The following is an 18,156-nucleotide window of genomic DNA, read 5'->3' on the forward strand; positions in this document are numbered from 1 at the left end:
GGAGGCCTCGACACGCAACCACCAAAACCACCACTGCAGTAAAGAACAGAGAAGTACAGGAAACTGCCTTGCATTAGGCCACACCGATGGTCCACCTAGCTCAGTATTCTCATGACGGTGCTTTGGGGGAAACGGTCCTCTGTGCCTCTGAGCTCAGTCTACACAACACTTAGCTAGATGGATCATTGGTCTGATTCAGGACTGGGCAGCTTCCTTCGCTATTAGGAAGGACAACGGGTTCAAACCACAGCTGAATTATCAAAGACACAAGAGTTACCCACCCTGGAAGAGTGGCAGATGAAGGTGATGGACTATATGGAATTGGCGGAAATGACTGGCAGAATCCGAGACCTGGGAGAAGAGTTGGTGGAAGAAGACTGGAAGAAATTTAAAGACTATCTTCAGAAATACTGTAAAATTAATGAATGTTAAAATGATGTTGGATTGAAAATAAGTGGCACTAGCAACAAAGTTAATAAGAATATGCAAAATTGAATTGATAATGGATGAAAATATAGAGTTATAATATGTTAAGATACAGAGTTAAGATAAACGAAAGAGGGTAAGGATTTGTTGATTTGATTATTTAAATGGGAATACAAAAAGGGGAGGTGTGAGGAGGCCAAGGAAATAAGTTAATGAGTTTAAAGTTACAAAAAACGGATTTGTTTTTAATTCTTTTTTAGCTATTTGTCTTTTGTATTTTTATTCTTTTTTTTTCTTTTTCATGTATTTTTCTATGTTCTTTTTTTGTATCTTTTTCTTTTTATATGACCTTTCTTCATTTTGTAAACTTATGTTTTTGTAAAACTTCAATAAATATCTTTTAAAAAAAACAAACAAACCACAGCTGAATTATCTCCTGTCTGTGTTCTTGCATTATTAGCCTTGAATAAGGCTACTGTAGTCTGAATGGTGAGGATACGACTATTTCTTACGCTAGTCACTGGGACCTAACCTTGGCCCACCATGTTTCGTTCCATTCTCAGAAGCAAGAGAAAGCACATGTACAGCTCAGAACCTCATTCAGCTTCCTCTGTGTGTCTCTGAACCATAGTTCCATTCTTGTTTCTTTTTCTGTAAGTTTTTTTTTACTTTAAAAAGTTATAAACATATAACAAAAACAATTTTAAAAATGTATAAAGAGATTACTCTGAATCTCAGGACCCCCCTCCCATCCCCTCCATGGATCCTAATGACAATGTTTACAACTGCTTATGAGTTTGTTATCCAGTTTTTTTATCCAACTAAATTGTCCATATTTTTGGTTACTTTACAAGTGCGGTTAAAATCCTGCTAATGTAAGCAATGGTCTCCTAAATATACCGGTATTATAATTTTCCCCCATTCTTTTTTTGAAGTTCTTGTCCTCTTGGTTTCTGAGCTTCACAGTTAATTTTGCCATTTCAGCATAGTCCATCAACTTGGTTTGCCATTTCCCCCCGGTCGGAATAGTTTCTTCCTTTCATCTCTGAGCTAGCCACATCTGTGGACCTGTTGTCGCATGCCTAAAAAGTATTTTCTGGTCCTTTGGAATCTTGGTACCTATAATTCCTAATAAAAAAGTTTCTGGTTTTTTAACGAACAAATGTTATTTTAAACATTTTTTTCATTTCATTATATATCATTTCCCAAAAAGTTTTAGTTACCTTACACGTCCACCACTTGTGATAAAAGGTACCTTCTTTTCATAGTTCCATTCTTAAAGCAATGCTATACTTCATTTCTGCCTCAATAGCACAGTATCCAATCTTTATGATGGGGTGAAGAACCTCAGGCAGACCAAATACAGTCCTCGAAACGTCTCTCTCTGGCCCCTGGGACTCTTCCCATGCCCCATCCTCTCTCCAGCCAACCCTTTTTTACCCAGTCAACACCTTCACCCCTTCCTCTAGCATTTTTGTTCATCGGAAATGTGTCCTTAAACTCTGATAATGTCTCTTATGGAGGGTGGAGAGCGATGTGTGAGCATGTGTAGAAACAAGCCTACTGTACAAATGTAAAATTGACATGCATTGCTCCACCCACTTCTCCCTCTGGCCCCACCCACCACTGGGCAAGTGGTCCTCACAAGCTTGCCAAGGAGGGAAAGTGGCCCTCGGGGTGGAAAATATTCCCCACCCACCCCCACTTTGTGGGGCAATGTTGCTGCAGCAAGAAAAATACATGTTTGGTGAGAGGGGGTTATTTAGAAAGTTTTGCTATTCATACAAAAATTAATAAGGTGTACAGAGGCTACATGTGGGTGGCACTGTGGTCTAAACCACTGAGCCTAGGGCTTGCCGATCAGAAGGTTGGCTGTTCGAATCCCCGCGATGGGGTGAGCTCCTGTTGGAGTTCAAAAGCATGTCAAAGTGCAAGTAGATAAATAGGTACCACTCTGGCGGGAAGGTAAACGGCGTTTCTGTGCGCTGCTCTGGTTCTCCAGAAGCAGCTTGTCATGCTGGCCACATGACCTGGAAGCTGTCTGCAGACAGATGCCCGCTCCCTCGGTCATTAAAGCGAGATGAGCACCACAACCCCAGAGTTGTCCGTGACTGGACTTAACAGTTAGAGGTCCCTTTACCTTTACAGAGGCTAAGGTTTCAACTCGGCCATTTTTGCAGGGACAAACTTTCATTAGCCTCGTGATTTATTCCTGTTATTATTCCCTTAATCTTTCCCAGGTTGCATTGGGTACTAACCGCTCTCTGCTATCAAAAAAATCCTGCAGCCAAACACGAAACTGAAGTCAAAATAATGCCTGGATTTGTTTTACCCAACCCTTGCAGTTCAGTGGGGTTTTCTTTCCAATTATGGGGCTCGCTTTGGTTTGAAATAATAGGGTTTCATGATGTAGCTCACTCAGCTGGTTTGAGGCTAACGCTGGGCAGCCCGGGGTTCATATCAAGGACGTGAAAAGGAAAGGTTTTCCAACTTTCGAGAAATCCCTCTGCGCTTACTTTTTACATCAAAGATTGTGTGGGTTATTGTATTAAGAACCCGCAGGATCCTGGAAGCCTTCGAATTCTGAGTCCCACCACCACAAGGGAAACCAGGTTTTGCAGCCACATAATCCTTTGCATTTTACAGTCAGAATTAGATCGGCTTGTTTTAAATTATGGGTTCACAGTAGCGCAGCAAGCAAGTGACTTTCTGGGTCAAGTACATCTTGCCCCATTCCAAATAAAGTGCAGAATCTGGCACTGGGCAGAATTGCAAATGTCCGGTGTGTCTTGGCACTACTACAGGTGCCACCTAATACCCGTTCTGTATCTGTAAGAACTCAATTCAGCATCTAAACCTTGGAACTTCCTGCTCCTTGAGATTAAGCAGGCGCCTTCGCTACCCTTTTTTCACTGCCTGCTAAAAAACATTCTTGTTTAGACAAGCCTACCCAAGTGCCTAGAAAGTTGAGGTAATTTTAATCTGTTTCCATATTTTAACTTTTGTATGTTTTAAGTATGGGTGTGAATTTTCCTTGATTTTATTATCTCTTTGTAAACTGCTTTGGGTCTCGTTTTGTTTTGTTACAATCAAGCAGTGTATAAATTTTATTAAATAGATAAATATCCTAAGGCCCACTTCCTTCCAACAGAGGCTGGTCCATTTGGGTGGACCAAACTCAGCGTTCTTATTTACAACCCATTCAGGGAGTGGTACTGCCTGTTACTCACTGGGTCATCACCTTGTTGTGGCGTGTGGGCTTGCACGTTCTGAAGAAGAAGAGGAAGAAGAGGAGTTTGGATTTGATATCCCACTTTATCACTACCCTAAGGAGTCTCAAGGGACGCGGGTGGCGCTGTGGATTAAACCACAGAGCCTAGGACTTGCCGATCAGAAGGTCGGCGGTTCGAATCCCCGCAACAGGGTGAGCTCCCATTGCTCGGTCCCTGCTCCTGCCAACCTAGCAGTTCGAAAGCACATCAAAGTGCAAGTAGATAAATAGGTACCGCTCCGGCGGGAAGGTAAACGGCGTTTCCATGCACTGCTCTGGTTCGCCAGAAGCGGCTTAGTCATGCTGGCCACATGACCCGGAAGCTGTCTGCGGACAAACACCGGCTCCCTCGGCCTATAGAGCGAGATGAGCGCGCAATCCCAGAGTCGGTCACGACTGGACCTAATGGTCCGGGGTCCCTTTACCCTTTACCTTTAAGGAGTCTCAAAGCAGCTAACAATCTCCTTTCCCTTCCTCCCCTTGTGATCAAAGCCATTGGGAGTCTCATACTCCCAGCAGGGTCACCCAAGGCGGATCCACCAGGTTGAAGCAATGACTCTTCAACAACAACTTTGTTGGACTGGTCATGTTGTGCAGATGCCTGATTATCGTCTTCCAAAGCTATTACTCTATTCCAAACTTAAAAATGGAAAACGTAATGCTGGTGGTCAACAAAAGAGGTTTAAATACTGTCTCAAGGCAAATCTAAAAAAAAAAAAAAGTAGTATAGACACTGACAACTGGGAAGCAATGGCCTGCGAGCGCTCCAATTGGAGAACAGTCTTTACCAAAGGTGTCATGGGTTTTGAAGATGCTCAAACTCAGGAAGAAAGGGAGAAACGTGCTAAGAGGAAGGCATGCTTGGCAAACCCTCACCATGATCAACCCCCACCCAGAAACATATTTCCCCACTGTGGAAGGACGTGTGGCTCCAAAATTGGTCTCCACAGTCACTTACGGACTCACTGTTAAGACCGTGTTCATGGAAGACAATCTTACTTGAAGGAGAGACTGCCTGTTAGCTTCCTCTTGGTCTCAATGCTGCCCTTGAATAACTCAACAGGGAGGAGACTGGGGACAAAGCCAGAATGAGTTGTCTCTATCTGTTGTTAGCTCTAGCGCCACCTACTGTCGAGCTCCCTGCCTTCTGTCCCATCAGGCCCAATGGGCATCAGCCACCACTAAGCCTGTCAGGAATTTTAGGCCATCACTCAAGAGCCTTCTCTTCTCCCCACCAACAACTTCAGAGGTAAAGTGGCTGGATACCCAGGACAGAGTCTTTTCCGCCACTATACCCAGGCTGCACCCAATGTTTGTCTGGCTTCTTCACCCATGATCTTCATGTATTACGTTAACACAAGAAAGTCAAGAGGCCCTTACAAACATAAGAAGCAGACAGTGTTTTTATTTTCATTTACATGCTACAAACCTAGACAGCATCTTAAAAAGCAGAGACATCACCTTGCCAACAAAGGTCCCTATAGTTAAAGCTATGGTTTTCCCAGTAGTGATGTATGGAAGTGAGAGTTGGACCATAAAGAAGGCTGATCACCGAAGAATTGATGCTTTTCAATTATGGTGCTGGAGGAGATTCTTGAGAGTCCCATGGACTGCAAGAAGATCAAACCTATCCATTCTGAAGGAAACCAGGCCTGAGTGCTCACTGGAAGGACAGATCCTGAAGCTGAAGCTCCAATACTTTGGCCACCTCATGAGAAGAGAAGACTCCCTGGAAAAGACCCTGATGTTGGGAAAGATTGAAGGCACAAGGAGAAGGGGATGACAGAGGACAAGATGGTTGGACGGTGTTCTCGAAGCTACCAACATGAGTTTGACTAAACTGCGGGAGGCAGTGGAAGACGGGAGTGCCTGGCGTGCTCTGGTCCATGGGGTCACGAAGAGTCAGACACGACTAAACAACAACAACAACAACAACAATGGCAGGATGTCCCTGTTTTCATTGGAGAAATGTTGGAGGGTGTGGAGTTATCCAACCCTCCAAGCTGTCTGAAGGCAATCCTGTATAGGGAAGGGTGGTTTTTTTTAATGTGTTATTATGTTTTTATGTGTGTTAGAAGCTGCCCAGAGTGGCTGGGGCAACCCAGTAAAGATGAGTGGGGTATTAAATGGTAAAATTATTACAATGGAATGGGACATCCCTATTTTCATCAGACAAATGTTGGAAGGTATGAGCTTGGTTGTCTCCTAGCTGAAACCCTGGAGAGGTGCTGCCAAGTCAAGACAGACAATGTTGAGCTATATGGAGCAATGGTTTGACTCAGCAGAAGGCAGCTGCCTATGTTCCTACATCTCTTTATCAGGGGCTGCTAGCAGGGACTTGGAACAAGTTGTAATAAAATAATAGAAATGAATGGTTCCAGTGGGAAGAGGCCTTGGAGATATGTCTTCCTCTACCGCAGTCTTCTCCTCTTTGACATGCAAGCTCAAGAGACACGTCATATCCTCTCGTGCACTCAAGAGGCAAAGGGATTCAACCCCCCTGCCCAAAGAAGGAAGTTTTGGGGGGAATGTTTCCTTCTATACACAGCAGACTCCCAACGCGGAGCCAGAAAATCCCCTCCAGGAATCCAACCACAGGCTCTTCCAATTTGCCCCTCTTTCATCCAGGAACACTCTGGTGGGTTTGTGCGGAAGGGGAGGCTTCCAAATGCTTTCCCCTCCTTGCCTAATAATATCCATCAAAGCGTTTCCAGTTTTAAAAGCAAGGACACACATCACAAGGCGGGCTCAGCAGGAAATTGTCTCTGGGAAGGCAGGCCCAGCCTTTTCTTACCAGCCAGAACAAAACCACGAGATCCTGATAGTCCCTTGGCTCAGTCCCCCCACAAGCTCTGTTTTCCTTCTCTCTCCAGACGGGTTTTATTTTTATGATGTTGGGGAGTAGGGAGAAAAGGTGGAAAAATCTGGCTTTCACACTTACTTCTTTGTGGCCATGGTGCGTCTTGGCTATTATAGAGATATGTGTGACAGAAAAGAGCTGTCCGGTTTGCTAAACAAGTCAGACCTGCTACATAATTTTGCAGCATAGACTAGCAAACCTATCCCATAACCCCAACAATGGGGGATCTCAGGCACAGGGACAAAATGGAGCCCTCCAGGCCAGTAGCACAGGGGCAAGTTCAGAAGTGCAGAGTTCTTTCAGGATATTCACAGCCGTGCCCACTCATAGTCACATCGCCTTCTAAGAGTAAGACTATACAATAATCTTATAACTATACAGTAATACAGGGGTACCTTGGTTCTCAAACTTAATCCATTCCGGAAGTCCATTCCAAAACCAAAGCATTCCAAAACCAAGGTGCACTTCCCCATAGAAAGACATGCAAAACGGATTAATCCATTCCAGACTTTTCAAAACAACCCCTAAAACAGCAATTTAACATGAATTTTACTATCTACTGAGACCATTGATCCATGAAATGAAAGCAATGCACTGTGCTATAAAATAAATAAGACAGTATTGCAGATGATTTTTACAAAATAATATTTTTTTTTTTACCTACACTGATGATAGTCATTGTTTGGATGGGGGGCTTTTATCCATTTCCGCAGAAACACAATCAATCAGTCAGTAGCTGAACTGGGTTCCACACAGCCACAAAAACAAATTAATCGAAAGCAAAATAAATAGTAAAAACAAAAGCGCCAAACTTAATCCATTCCAGAAGTCCGTTGGACTTCCAAAATGTTTGAAAACCAAGGCACGGCTTCTGATTGGTGCAGGCGCCCTGGAAACAATAGCCAACAACCGCATCGGATGTTTGGCTTCCAAAAAATGTTCCAAAACTGGAACACTTACTTCCGGCGTTTGGGAACCAAGGCGTTTGAGGACCAAGGTACCACTGTAATTATTAGGGATGTGTTGCAATAATCATGTGTTGCCTTTCAGCTAGATATACCAGCAAATGATTTGGAGTGTTCCCATGTTTTATTTCAGAGTGACTTAAGTTTTGTTTTCCTTGGAGTGCAGAACTTGCACCCCATTCTCTTGAGCAGGAAGCCCCTTGTGTTTTCAGTATTCCGAAATGCTTATCTTTGAAGCATAGAGAGCCACTCCTCCTTGGTGTTCCTCCTGCATGACCTCTGCAGAGTGACCCCAGGAGCCAATCCTCACCTCCTCTTTTCACTCTCGTTGGCTCCAATCAGCACAAAGGGTGACAAGACATTATTATTATTTATTGAATTTAAATACTACCCTACACCCAAAGGTCTCAGGGCGGTTCACAGAAGACTTCTTCTCAGTGCTGAGAAATCTCCCCTTTCATGTCTCTAAGATGTTGAACGCAGGGACTCTGCTGGCCCCCTACTGCAGAAAGAATAATGGTTCTTTGACACAGCCATCCACAACGTTGGACAATTACACCTCTGTATCTGGCCCTTGGAGACCCCTTCCAAGCCACGCCTCCTCAACTGCACCCCAGACCACCCATAACCTGTAGGGATGTGTGTAGATGCTAGGAGAAGATATATTTATTAGATATTTTCCTTCCTCTGGAACCGTGGTTGGATTAAGACCTTTCAAGGTCCTAAGCACTGAGAAGATTATTTGTGTCATTGTGAGAGTAAGACTGAGCTTTGTCTACAATTTCAAAAATTCACTAAAAAGTATAACAGAAAATAGGCTGGGGGGAGAAGCACATCAGAAAAAATGGTGGAGGAGGTGGCTTTCGGTGGCTGCTAGCCACAATGGCTGTGGTCTGTCTCCATGACTGGAGGCAGTAATGCTTTTGAATACCAATTATGGGAGACTGCAGGAGAAGAGAGGGCTGATGCACTCATGCCCTGCTTGCGACGTTCCCATTGGGGCATCTGGTGGGTCACTGTGAGCAGTGCCAGATTTACGTATAAGCTAAACAAGCTATAGTTTAGGGCCCCACTCTCTTGGAGGTCCCCTCAAAAATTAAAGGGGGAAAAACCTGGATGTACATTTCCAAAATATAAGATAAACCAATAAAATAAAACCTACATACAGCAACAGTGTTTTGTGTTGGCTCCTTTAATGGGCCCCGCCTGCTAGCCTGCTCCCTAAAATATCACTGGTTTGCTCATTTCTATATATAGGGTGCCTACATTCTGCATGGACTGGTTGCATGGCAACATATGTCCATCAATTACCATATAGCATATATTCTACACCAAAAACAGTGACGATTTGTTGTTGACAAACGACCTTCAGTAGCTGAGGGCCTCATCAAACCTAAATCTGGCCCTGACTGTGAGAACAGGATTAGATGGGCCACTGGCCTGATCCACCAGAGCCATTCTTGGGTTAAGCAGCGAGTCATTTTCACACCTCCTCAAAAGAGATGGGCTAAGATGCTGCAAAGGCTGCAGTCTGTGCAATGACACCTCTTGGTGTGTGGGAAATATCAAAAGAGGAAACTGATGGAGGTGGAGGTGAAAAAATGTGAAAGAGCTTTCTCGACTTCCAAGCAAGACGCAGACAAACTTGCCCTCTGTTTATTATCTCCAGCCGGTTGGCATGAACAAGGGAGGGCCTGAATGTTCCGTTGGTTACTTCCTCTGTGGCCGAACACACACTGAGCAACAACCCAGGGGGACGGAAAGGAAGTGGAGGGGAGACAGAGCGAACACAAGGAGAGGCGGGCAGGACAGAGCAGCTACGAAAATGTCAGAGGTTCAAAAGCCGGCCAGGAACAAACGCCGTGGATTAGCTCTCCAATTTGTTGACACTGCCATAGGCCGTGTTTTCCTTGGCATGGTTTGGCTCTAGAGATCATGTGGGCTCCCCAAAGTATTTGTGAATTAATTACCAGGTACTGTTCAGAACAACAACATGGTTTCCCGTGCAGCGTAAGGAAAGCATGACCCGCCCCCGCCCCGCCACCGAAATATGGAACACCCAGGATTATTTAAATAATGTCTTATTTGAGAAGGATCTCAAAGTGTCAAAGATAAGCAAATCTGGAACTGTAGCCAGGGACTCACTAAAGCCGAGGGGTGACCGCGGGGACCCTGTGGCCCTCCAGATGTGGCAGGACTCCAACTCCCATCAACCCCAGAGAGTATGGACTATGCCCAGAGATGATGGGAGTTGTAGTCCAACTATTTTGTGGTGGTGATATGGTTTTCTCACCCTGTTCTAGAGCAGAGGAGTGTGTCCCCGGGGCTGGATTAAGACCTTTAAAGGCCCCAAGCACTGAAAATATTATGGTGCCTGTGCCCATAGGTAATTCAAAATCAATGCTAAACAATAAAATAAAATTTTATTGGTCATGTTTCACCCTGTCTCTTATCTCAGTTATCTGATTTCTTTTTTAAAAAAGAAACCGAATTATACAATGTACACTCTTTCTATGTATATATGTATGAAAGATAAACAAATACATTAGTAAAAAAAAAACCCCATAGTTATTGCAACTTCTGGAGTGTTTCAGGTTGGCGAACCCTAATATAGTGACTCTACGGACTGTATGTTGAAACTACTATTTTCTCCACAAAGGGAATTGATGGTGTTGCCACCTAAGCTGGTGGCAATGAAACCGTTCTTAACCTGAGGTACCACTTTAGCTAATGTGGCCTCCCACTGATGCGGGCGCGATTTCTGTTCTCATCCTGAGGTAAAGTTCTTAACCCGAGGTACTACTTTTGGGTTAGCAGAGTCTGTAACCCAAAGTGTTTGTAACCTGAGGTACCACTGTAAGTCAGAAATAACCCAATGTACCTTGATTTGGGAAGGGGGGGCACTAATTGGCCTGACCCTGTGGCAAGGCAGAAAGCTCCTGGCCTCTGTGATGAGTATTTTTTCCCTTCCTACGTGTGGCCCATTAGTGTGGGATGTATCATCACTGAAGCAGTCAAACACAACATTTCCTGTTGCCTAGAGCGGACACGCAGGGGAATGTTGCTCCAGACAGGGAGGACTTCCTGTCATACCTGCTCTGGAGCATCCTCCCCCTGTGTGTGACCAGGTAGATAGATGGGTGTGACCCTAGCAGACCCTATAAAAGGGCTAGTCATGCAGCCATCTTCCTCTTTTGCCATCTTCCTCTCTTCTGGCTCTTAGCCAGCAGCACATGGCTCATCCTTACAGAGGATGGAAGCCACAAGGTAGAAAGTCCGGGGCCTAGCTCAGACATCTCTTCTCTACAAATGTCACTGTAACCACAAGATAAAGCTTTCCTTCAGAATCCTACTGTGAACTGAATCTAAGTGAACTTTACTCTTACTTTTAAACAAGACTGCCGTGCTATTATTATTGTTAAGAGGGAAATAAAAGGGGAAACTTACCAGGAACAATCCAGGCTGGACAAGCCAGACTGGATTGCTTAACTTTAATGATTCTAATGAATCCACCATCTTGCACAGCAACATGCAAGGGAATGTGTTCTGCTCCTTGTTCACTAGTGTGTGTGGAAGGATAATATTTCATCAATATACTCTCTCCTACTTTCCTCAACATTCCCACAATTGGAACCAGCAACAAATCAGAGCGTGGGAGAACACACACACACACACACACACACACACACACACACACAATACGATTATTGTCATTGTCCCATTCAGAACAACGAAATTGAAAAATCTACACCAGACATTCAAAACCAACAAGCCTGCTATCCCAGCTATCCCAGCCTGGTTAGCCCCCTAAAAACTCTGACACCCCATAATTAAATACAATATGCTCCCATAGAGACTATCTTACACTGTGTTTAAAACCAAAATATCACATTTGAATAGAAACCGTTTCTCAGGCGGCTAGTCCTAGTCTTAATAACCCTGTACCTACGCGCGCACACACAGGGTGTATAACCATGATCTCTATGTTCTGCCTCCAACACTGGACACAGTGACACCTCTGAATACCAGTTGCTGGTGGTCAGAGAAGGAGAGAGCATTCTTGTGTTCAGTTCCTGCCTCCCATGGGCATCTGGTTGGTTGCTGCGAGAACTCAGTGGGCCGTTGGCCTCATCTAGCAAGGCTATTCTTACGTTCGTAAGTTGTACCGTCCAGGAAAGAGATTATTATGTGATTCTGCTACATGTCTAGATCAGCTGTCAGAGATAGATCCCTCTCCTCTCGTGCCTGGAGAACTGCTGTAAGCAGCAGCCTTGGGGTTTAGCACTTTGCCACAGGAAAGAAATTAGGGAACAGATGGCGGATAATGAATGACAGGAAAGCTTAGCATTTGTTTGTTCCCTTCCTTCTCCCTCCCTCCTTCTCAGGTCTCATTGGCTCTAGTTATGGAGCTTCCCAGTCAGCGAAAACGCACAGAGGGAGGTTTTCTCTTTTGCTGAAATACTGACCTCCCCTTGCCACAAGTTAACCCAGACAGAGGCTCTTCAAATCACTTCCTTGCTATGGCAATGGCTGCATCTGATCCACCTTGCAGCAAAATGCGCCAACATGGCACATCTCCCCTGGTGCTGACACTGAATTGGTGGGAGGAGGGAAAGAGCCACGGACAGAGACAGCTGGTAGGTCATTAGCTCTCAAGAAGAACAGCGTTTAACTGTTGTCTGGTCAGTGCAAAGGCAGACATGGTCCACCCAAAGCTGAAAAGAAGGCAGAGAGTTTGGCAAATCTGACTGACTGGTGGCAAGTTTAGCTTGGAAAGGTTTTTTTTGTTGACCAGTTAGTGGAGGGCGTCACAGCTCAGTGACAGCATGGTTGCATTTCAGGTTCAAGGGCCCAGGTTAGGTCCTTGGCACTTCAGGTAGCAAGTGATGGGAAAGAAGAAGAAGAAGAAAAAGAGTTTGGATTTGATATCCCCCCTTTCACTCCCTTTAAGGAGTCTCAAAGCGGCTCACATTCTCCTTTCCCTTCCTCCCCCACAACAAACACTCTGTGAGGTGAGTGGGGCTGAGAGACTTCAGAGAAGTGTGACTAGCCCAAGGTCACCCAGCAGCTGCATGTGGAGAAGCGGGGACGCGAACCCGGTTCCCCAGATTACGAGACTACCGCTCTTAACCACTACACCACACTGGCAAAGCCGGCACCCATTAGGCAATGCTGTGTGAGATTTTGATCAGTTGGCTTCTGTCCAAAGCAGAGCACCCGATGTTATTGGGGTGTCATGTGATGTGGGTTATTTACAATGCAGTCTAACCAACAATGCTAGGCAGGCACATGATAGGAGCTGAAGCTCAAAGTCCTGTAAGTTTCCTAGACGCTTCCTAGACACTGACAGACACTTCCACTGTGCCCTTTCAGGGGGAGGGCATTGCTATACATATACAGTGGTACCTTGGGTTACAAACGCTTTGGGTTACAAACACTTCAGGTTACAGACTCCGCTAACCCGGAAGTAGTACCTCGGGTTAAGAACTTCACTTCAGGATGAGAACAGAAATCGCGAGGCGGAAGCGCAATGGCAGCGGGAGGCCCCATTAGCTAAAGTGGTGCTTCAGGTTAAGAACAGTTTCAGGTTAAGAACGGACCTCCAGAATGAATTAAGTTCTTAACCAGAGGTACCACTGTACAGTGGAACCTTGGTTCCCAAACACCTTGGTTGTACGTTTCGGTTCTCGAACGCCGAAAACCTGGAAGTAATTGCTTCCATTTTCAAATGTTTTTTGGAACCCGAACCTGTGATGCGGCTTCCGCTGAGTGCAAGAAGCTCTTGCAACCAATGGGAAGCTGCGCCTCAGTTTTTGAACATTTCGGAAACCGAATGGGCTTCCAGAATGGATTTCGTTTGAGAACTGAGGTACCACTGTAATCTCACGTGGCTGGGGCACTTCCTCTTTGCTCTTTCGCCTCATTCCAGCGGTGTAGAATATCTGCATATCTGAGCTCCATTGCTGAGACACCATTTTAAAATTAGACTAAAGTATGTCTTTGTAACTGAATTGCCATTTTAAGCCTGCCTGAATAAAGCTGCTGTACTGTTCAACAAGTATTCTGAGTGAGTAAATGTTACTTTTTACCTTTTACAATATTGGGGGAATCCAGTCTGCCTTAAAGCATCCTGGATTATTTAATCTAAAAGGCTAAAACTAGCCTATCTAAGCTTCCCCTTTAAGCTGCAAAGGGATGCAGTCTGCTGAGCTCACAAATGGAAGGAAAGCTCCGTTCCGGAGCCCCATTCACATCCAAAAGCGAACGCAACCCACATCTACGCATCTGCGTGAGGCGCGATTTGCCGCTTCCGTGCATGCGCGTGACATCATTTTGACCGTATGCACATGCGCGAGCGGCGAAACCTGGAAATAATGCGCTACATTACTTCCGGGTTGCTGCAGCGCGCAACCCGAAAATACTTATCCCGAAGCTACTTCAAACCAAGGTATGACTGTAGTGGTTTATCCACCAAGTCTGGATTGTCACTGAAAAACAGATTCAGTTATGCAAATTTTGGGGGACTTTGTGATATGCTAATGTGTAATTTTACTTATTTCATTAAACACTTGTTCCCCAAAATATGCCACCTTCAGTCATGTCCCAACTTCTTTGTGTACCTGTTTAAGCATCACTCACCTTAGAGCATGGGTAAGCAAACTAAGGCCGGGGGGCCGGATCCGGCCCAACTGCCTTCTAAATCCGGCCCGCGGACGGTCCGGAAATCAGTGTTTTTACATGAGTAGCATGTGTCCTTTTATTTAAAATGCTTCTCTGGGTTTTTTGAGGGGCCTGCCTGGTGTTTTTACATGAGTGGAATGTGTGCTTTTATTTAAAATGCATCTCTGGGTTATTTGTGGGGCATAGGAATTTGTTCATTTATTTATTTTTCAAAATATAGTCCTGCCCCCCACAATGTCTGAGGGACAGTGGACCGACCTGCTGCTGAACAATTTTGCTGACCCCTACCTTAGAGTCTTGGTGGCTCCGATGCTGAGATGTGGGGAGAAGAGTCTAGGAGCTAAAGGAAGCAAAAAAGGAAAAGGAAAAGGAAGACTTACCTCCAAATGCCTCTATTATTCAGCTTATGGATAAGCCTGCCTTTATCCTCCCCCAATCGCTAGAGAATTAGTCAACAATAAATTGTTCAAAATTCCCCTCCACATATTTATGTGTCAGCTTTGAAAGGTGGAGAAGCTGATGAGAGAGTGACTCCATAATTAATTTGAGATTCACCTGTTGATGCTTTGTTCCCTTCCAGGCTGTTTAGAGAACCATGGTGGGAAAGGAGCTGCCAATCAAGTTGGCTGGGGATTTCAGCTTTGACTTTTATCTGCTAATTAGCACTTATGGTGGAATCAGCAGGGAGCCCCTTAGTGAAAGTCAGCTCTGGACCAAACCTCCCCACAACCTCAAAGTTCAACACAACCAATCACAAACAAGCAACCGCACCCTAGGCCAACCACAATTTCTCTCACCACCAAAGGAACACAAGCGAATAGCAAAGAGAACCTGCACAAAGGAGGCTGACACAAAAACCCACACGTACCTTAAGCAAAATAGAAATATCGCCTCCCGACCCCACACCCCACCCACCATGGCCCCCTCCACCTCTTCTCCCCTTTTTTCTTCCTAATGTAACCCTAATGTCTCAACAAATGAAACTGACCTGTGGAAAATGTAACCTGAAGAAAGAGACATTGCGCATACCTTTGTAAACCAAAAAAACTTTAATAAAATATTAAAAATAAAAACACATGGAAACAAAGCAACCCTGGAATAATAGAGCTCCCTGTTTCATCATCAGACCCATTGGTACTCTTTTCCAATCTTCAGTATGTTTGTGTACTATTTTGGAGACCTGGATGATAATCAGCCTTTGACACAAAACTGGGGGGGCGCGGAATCCCCCTCAGCTATTGCTCAAGAAACAGAGGGGAGATGTTAAGCTACAGCAAAGATGGAGAACCTATGGCCCTCCAGATGTGGTTGTACTCCACCTCCCATTATCCCTGATCAGGTAAAAAGGTAAAGGACCCCTGGATGGTTAAGTCCAGTCAAAGGCAACTATGGGGTTGCGGTGCTCATCTTGCTTTCAAGGGAGCTGGCGTTTGTCCACAGACAGCTTTCCGGGTCATGTGGCCAGCAGGACTAATAATAATAATGATAATAATTTATTATTTATACCCTGCCCATCTGGCTGAGTCTCCCCAACCACTCTGGGTGGCTCCCAATCAAATGTTAAAAACAGTACAGCATTAAATATTAAAAACTTCCCTAAACAGGGCTGCCTTCAGATGTCTTTTAAAGATAGGATAGCTGATTATTTCCTTCACATCTGAAGGGAGGGTGTTCCACAGGGTGGGCGCCACTACCGAGAAGGCCCTCTGTCTGGTTCCCTGTAACCTCACTTCTCGCAATGAGGGAACCGCCAGAAGGCCCTGGGCGCTGGATCTCAGTGTCCGGGCTGAACGATGGGGGTGGAGACGCTCCTTCAGGTATACAGGACCGAGGCCGTTTAGGGCTTTAAAGGTCAGCACCAACACTTTGAATTGTGCTCGGAAACGTACTGGGAGCCAATGCAGATCTCTCAGGACCGGTGTTATGTGGTCCCGGCGACTAAACCACTTCTGGCACAATGGAACACTGTGATGGAAACCAGAACGCATTGAAACACTGTTTACCTTCCCCATGCAGTGGTACCTATTTATCTACTTACACTGCCGTGCTTTCGAACTGCTAGGTTGGCAGAAGCTGGGACAGAGCAACAGGAGCTCACTCCGTCATGGGGATTCGAACTGCCAACCTTCTGATCGGCAAACCCAAGAGGCTCAGTGGTTTAGACCACAGCACCATCCGCGTCCTCATCTCTGACCAATGGCTATGCTGGCTGGGGCTGATGAGAGCTGGAGTCCAACAGCATCCAGACGCTACAGTCTTGATCCACAGGCTAGGATTAAAGTGTTAGCCTGTTAGCCTACCAGTAAATCAGTGAAAGCTAAAAAATCCTAACCTGTAGCACTATCCTAGCCATGCCTACTTAGAAGTCAGTACTACCAAGTTCAATGGGGCTTAAAGGTAAAGGTAAATGGACCCCTGACCATTAGGTCCAGTTGTGGACTACTCTGGGGTTGCGGCGCTCATCTCGCTTTATTGGCCGAGGGAGCCTGCGTATAGCTTCCGGGTCATGTGGCCAGCATGACTAAGCCGCTTCTGGCGAACCAGAGCAGCGCACGGAAACGCTGTTTACCTTCCCACTGGAGCGGTACCTATTTATCTACTTGCACTTTGACGTGCTTTAGAACTGCTAGGTTGGCAGGAGCAGGGACCGAGCAACGGGAGCTCACCCCATTGCAGGGATTCAAACCACCGACCTTCTGATCGGCAAGTCCTAGGCTCTGTGGTTTAACCCACAGCGCCACCCGCGTCCCTCAGTGGGGCTTACTCCTGGGTAATCAAGGGTTGGGACTGGAGCCTTAGTTGGAATAAAGTCCCATTGATTTCAGGAGAACTGGCAAGATTTATTGGGAAAGTAAACTGTCCCTACATTTAAATGTGATGGCGAATGTGCTTTGGAAATCTGATTATGATGATGATGATGATGTTAAATTACAAGTAAGACCTACAACAAAATGTTGCCATGTATAACACTGATCAGGATTCAAGCCTTCCCATTTTCTTCCTTGACGTTCAGTGCAAGTGAACATATTCAGTCCTCACTGGGCTCTAGGAGACAGTGGGATTCCGCCTCTTAGGGGGTTCCCCCACATCTTTTTGTACTTCTGCTAACTCTGGGGCTTTCCAAAGCCTGCAAGTGCCTCCCCGCTGTGGGTGGGTGGTGCTGTTTTGGCTACATAAGGAATGGCACACAGAGCCACAGCATTGGAAATAGAGGGAATGGTTAAGGGGGGGGGGCTAAAGGAGAAGGGGAAAGGATGGGGGAGAAATTTTATTCCATTTGCATTCAAATGAAAGCCTACCTTTATTCAAACTTTCCAAAACTTTACATGAGCTGAAACACAGCCATCTTTCAAAATTCACACTTTATGAATTTTGTAGTGCGGTTCTTCAAACACGTAATGTGTACAGAGATGTATACACAGGAGTAAATTCTGCATAAAGATGCATATAAGTAAAAATAACATTAAGAATGCGTTATGTCAAGGGGAAACGCTTTGCAAAATTGTGTGTATTTGGAAAACTCGCAGGCAAAAATGTGTATATTGGGAGAAATATGCTCTAAAATGCTGATGAATTTTCATGAGGACTTTTTTAAAAAATCACTAGCTGATGTGAGAGAATGTGGAAAACTGAACTTTACAGAGTGGAAAAATGAGAAACTGAAATTGTCTTTCTTTAATAATATCATACAACTGGGTATCCCAGTTAATCACCCAGGTAATACAGTGAAAATAACAGAAGCCTCTTTTCTCTCTCCTTCAAAGCCCCCATTTTCCATCTGTCCCTAATCCAACTGCTATTCCCAACTCCCCCTAGTTCAGCTTTCAAGGTTCACATTTTAATACTAGGATCTGTGCCCCTCATATATGAAGGGGGGTCATGTCAAAGCAACCTGGCAGCTCCCTGTGACTCCCAAGCCACCTGCCTGGCTTTGCCGTGATTTATGAAGTGTG

The 18,156-nt window shown here is 45.2% G+C and overlaps 1 long non-coding RNA gene across 1 annotated transcript in view; it reads right to left on the reverse strand.

Annotated features, from left to right (window-relative positions):
* Positions 1-18,156, reverse strand: part of LOC310751455 — a 175,612-nt gene that overhangs the window by 91,040 nt on the left and 66,416 nt on the right. The window contains exon 2 of the long non-coding RNA XR_014542517.1: positions 16,226-16,328. This is a non-coding gene — a long non-coding RNA (uncharacterized lncRNA). The remainder of the gene's footprint in view (positions 1-16,225; positions 16,329-18,156) is intronic.

Source organism: Podarcis filfolensis, assembly GCF_964270895.1.
Source record: "Podarcis filfolensis genome assembly, chromosome: 16".
In the NCBI taxonomy this organism is placed as follows: Eukaryota; Metazoa; Chordata; class Lepidosauria; order Squamata; family Lacertidae; genus Podarcis; species Podarcis filfolensis.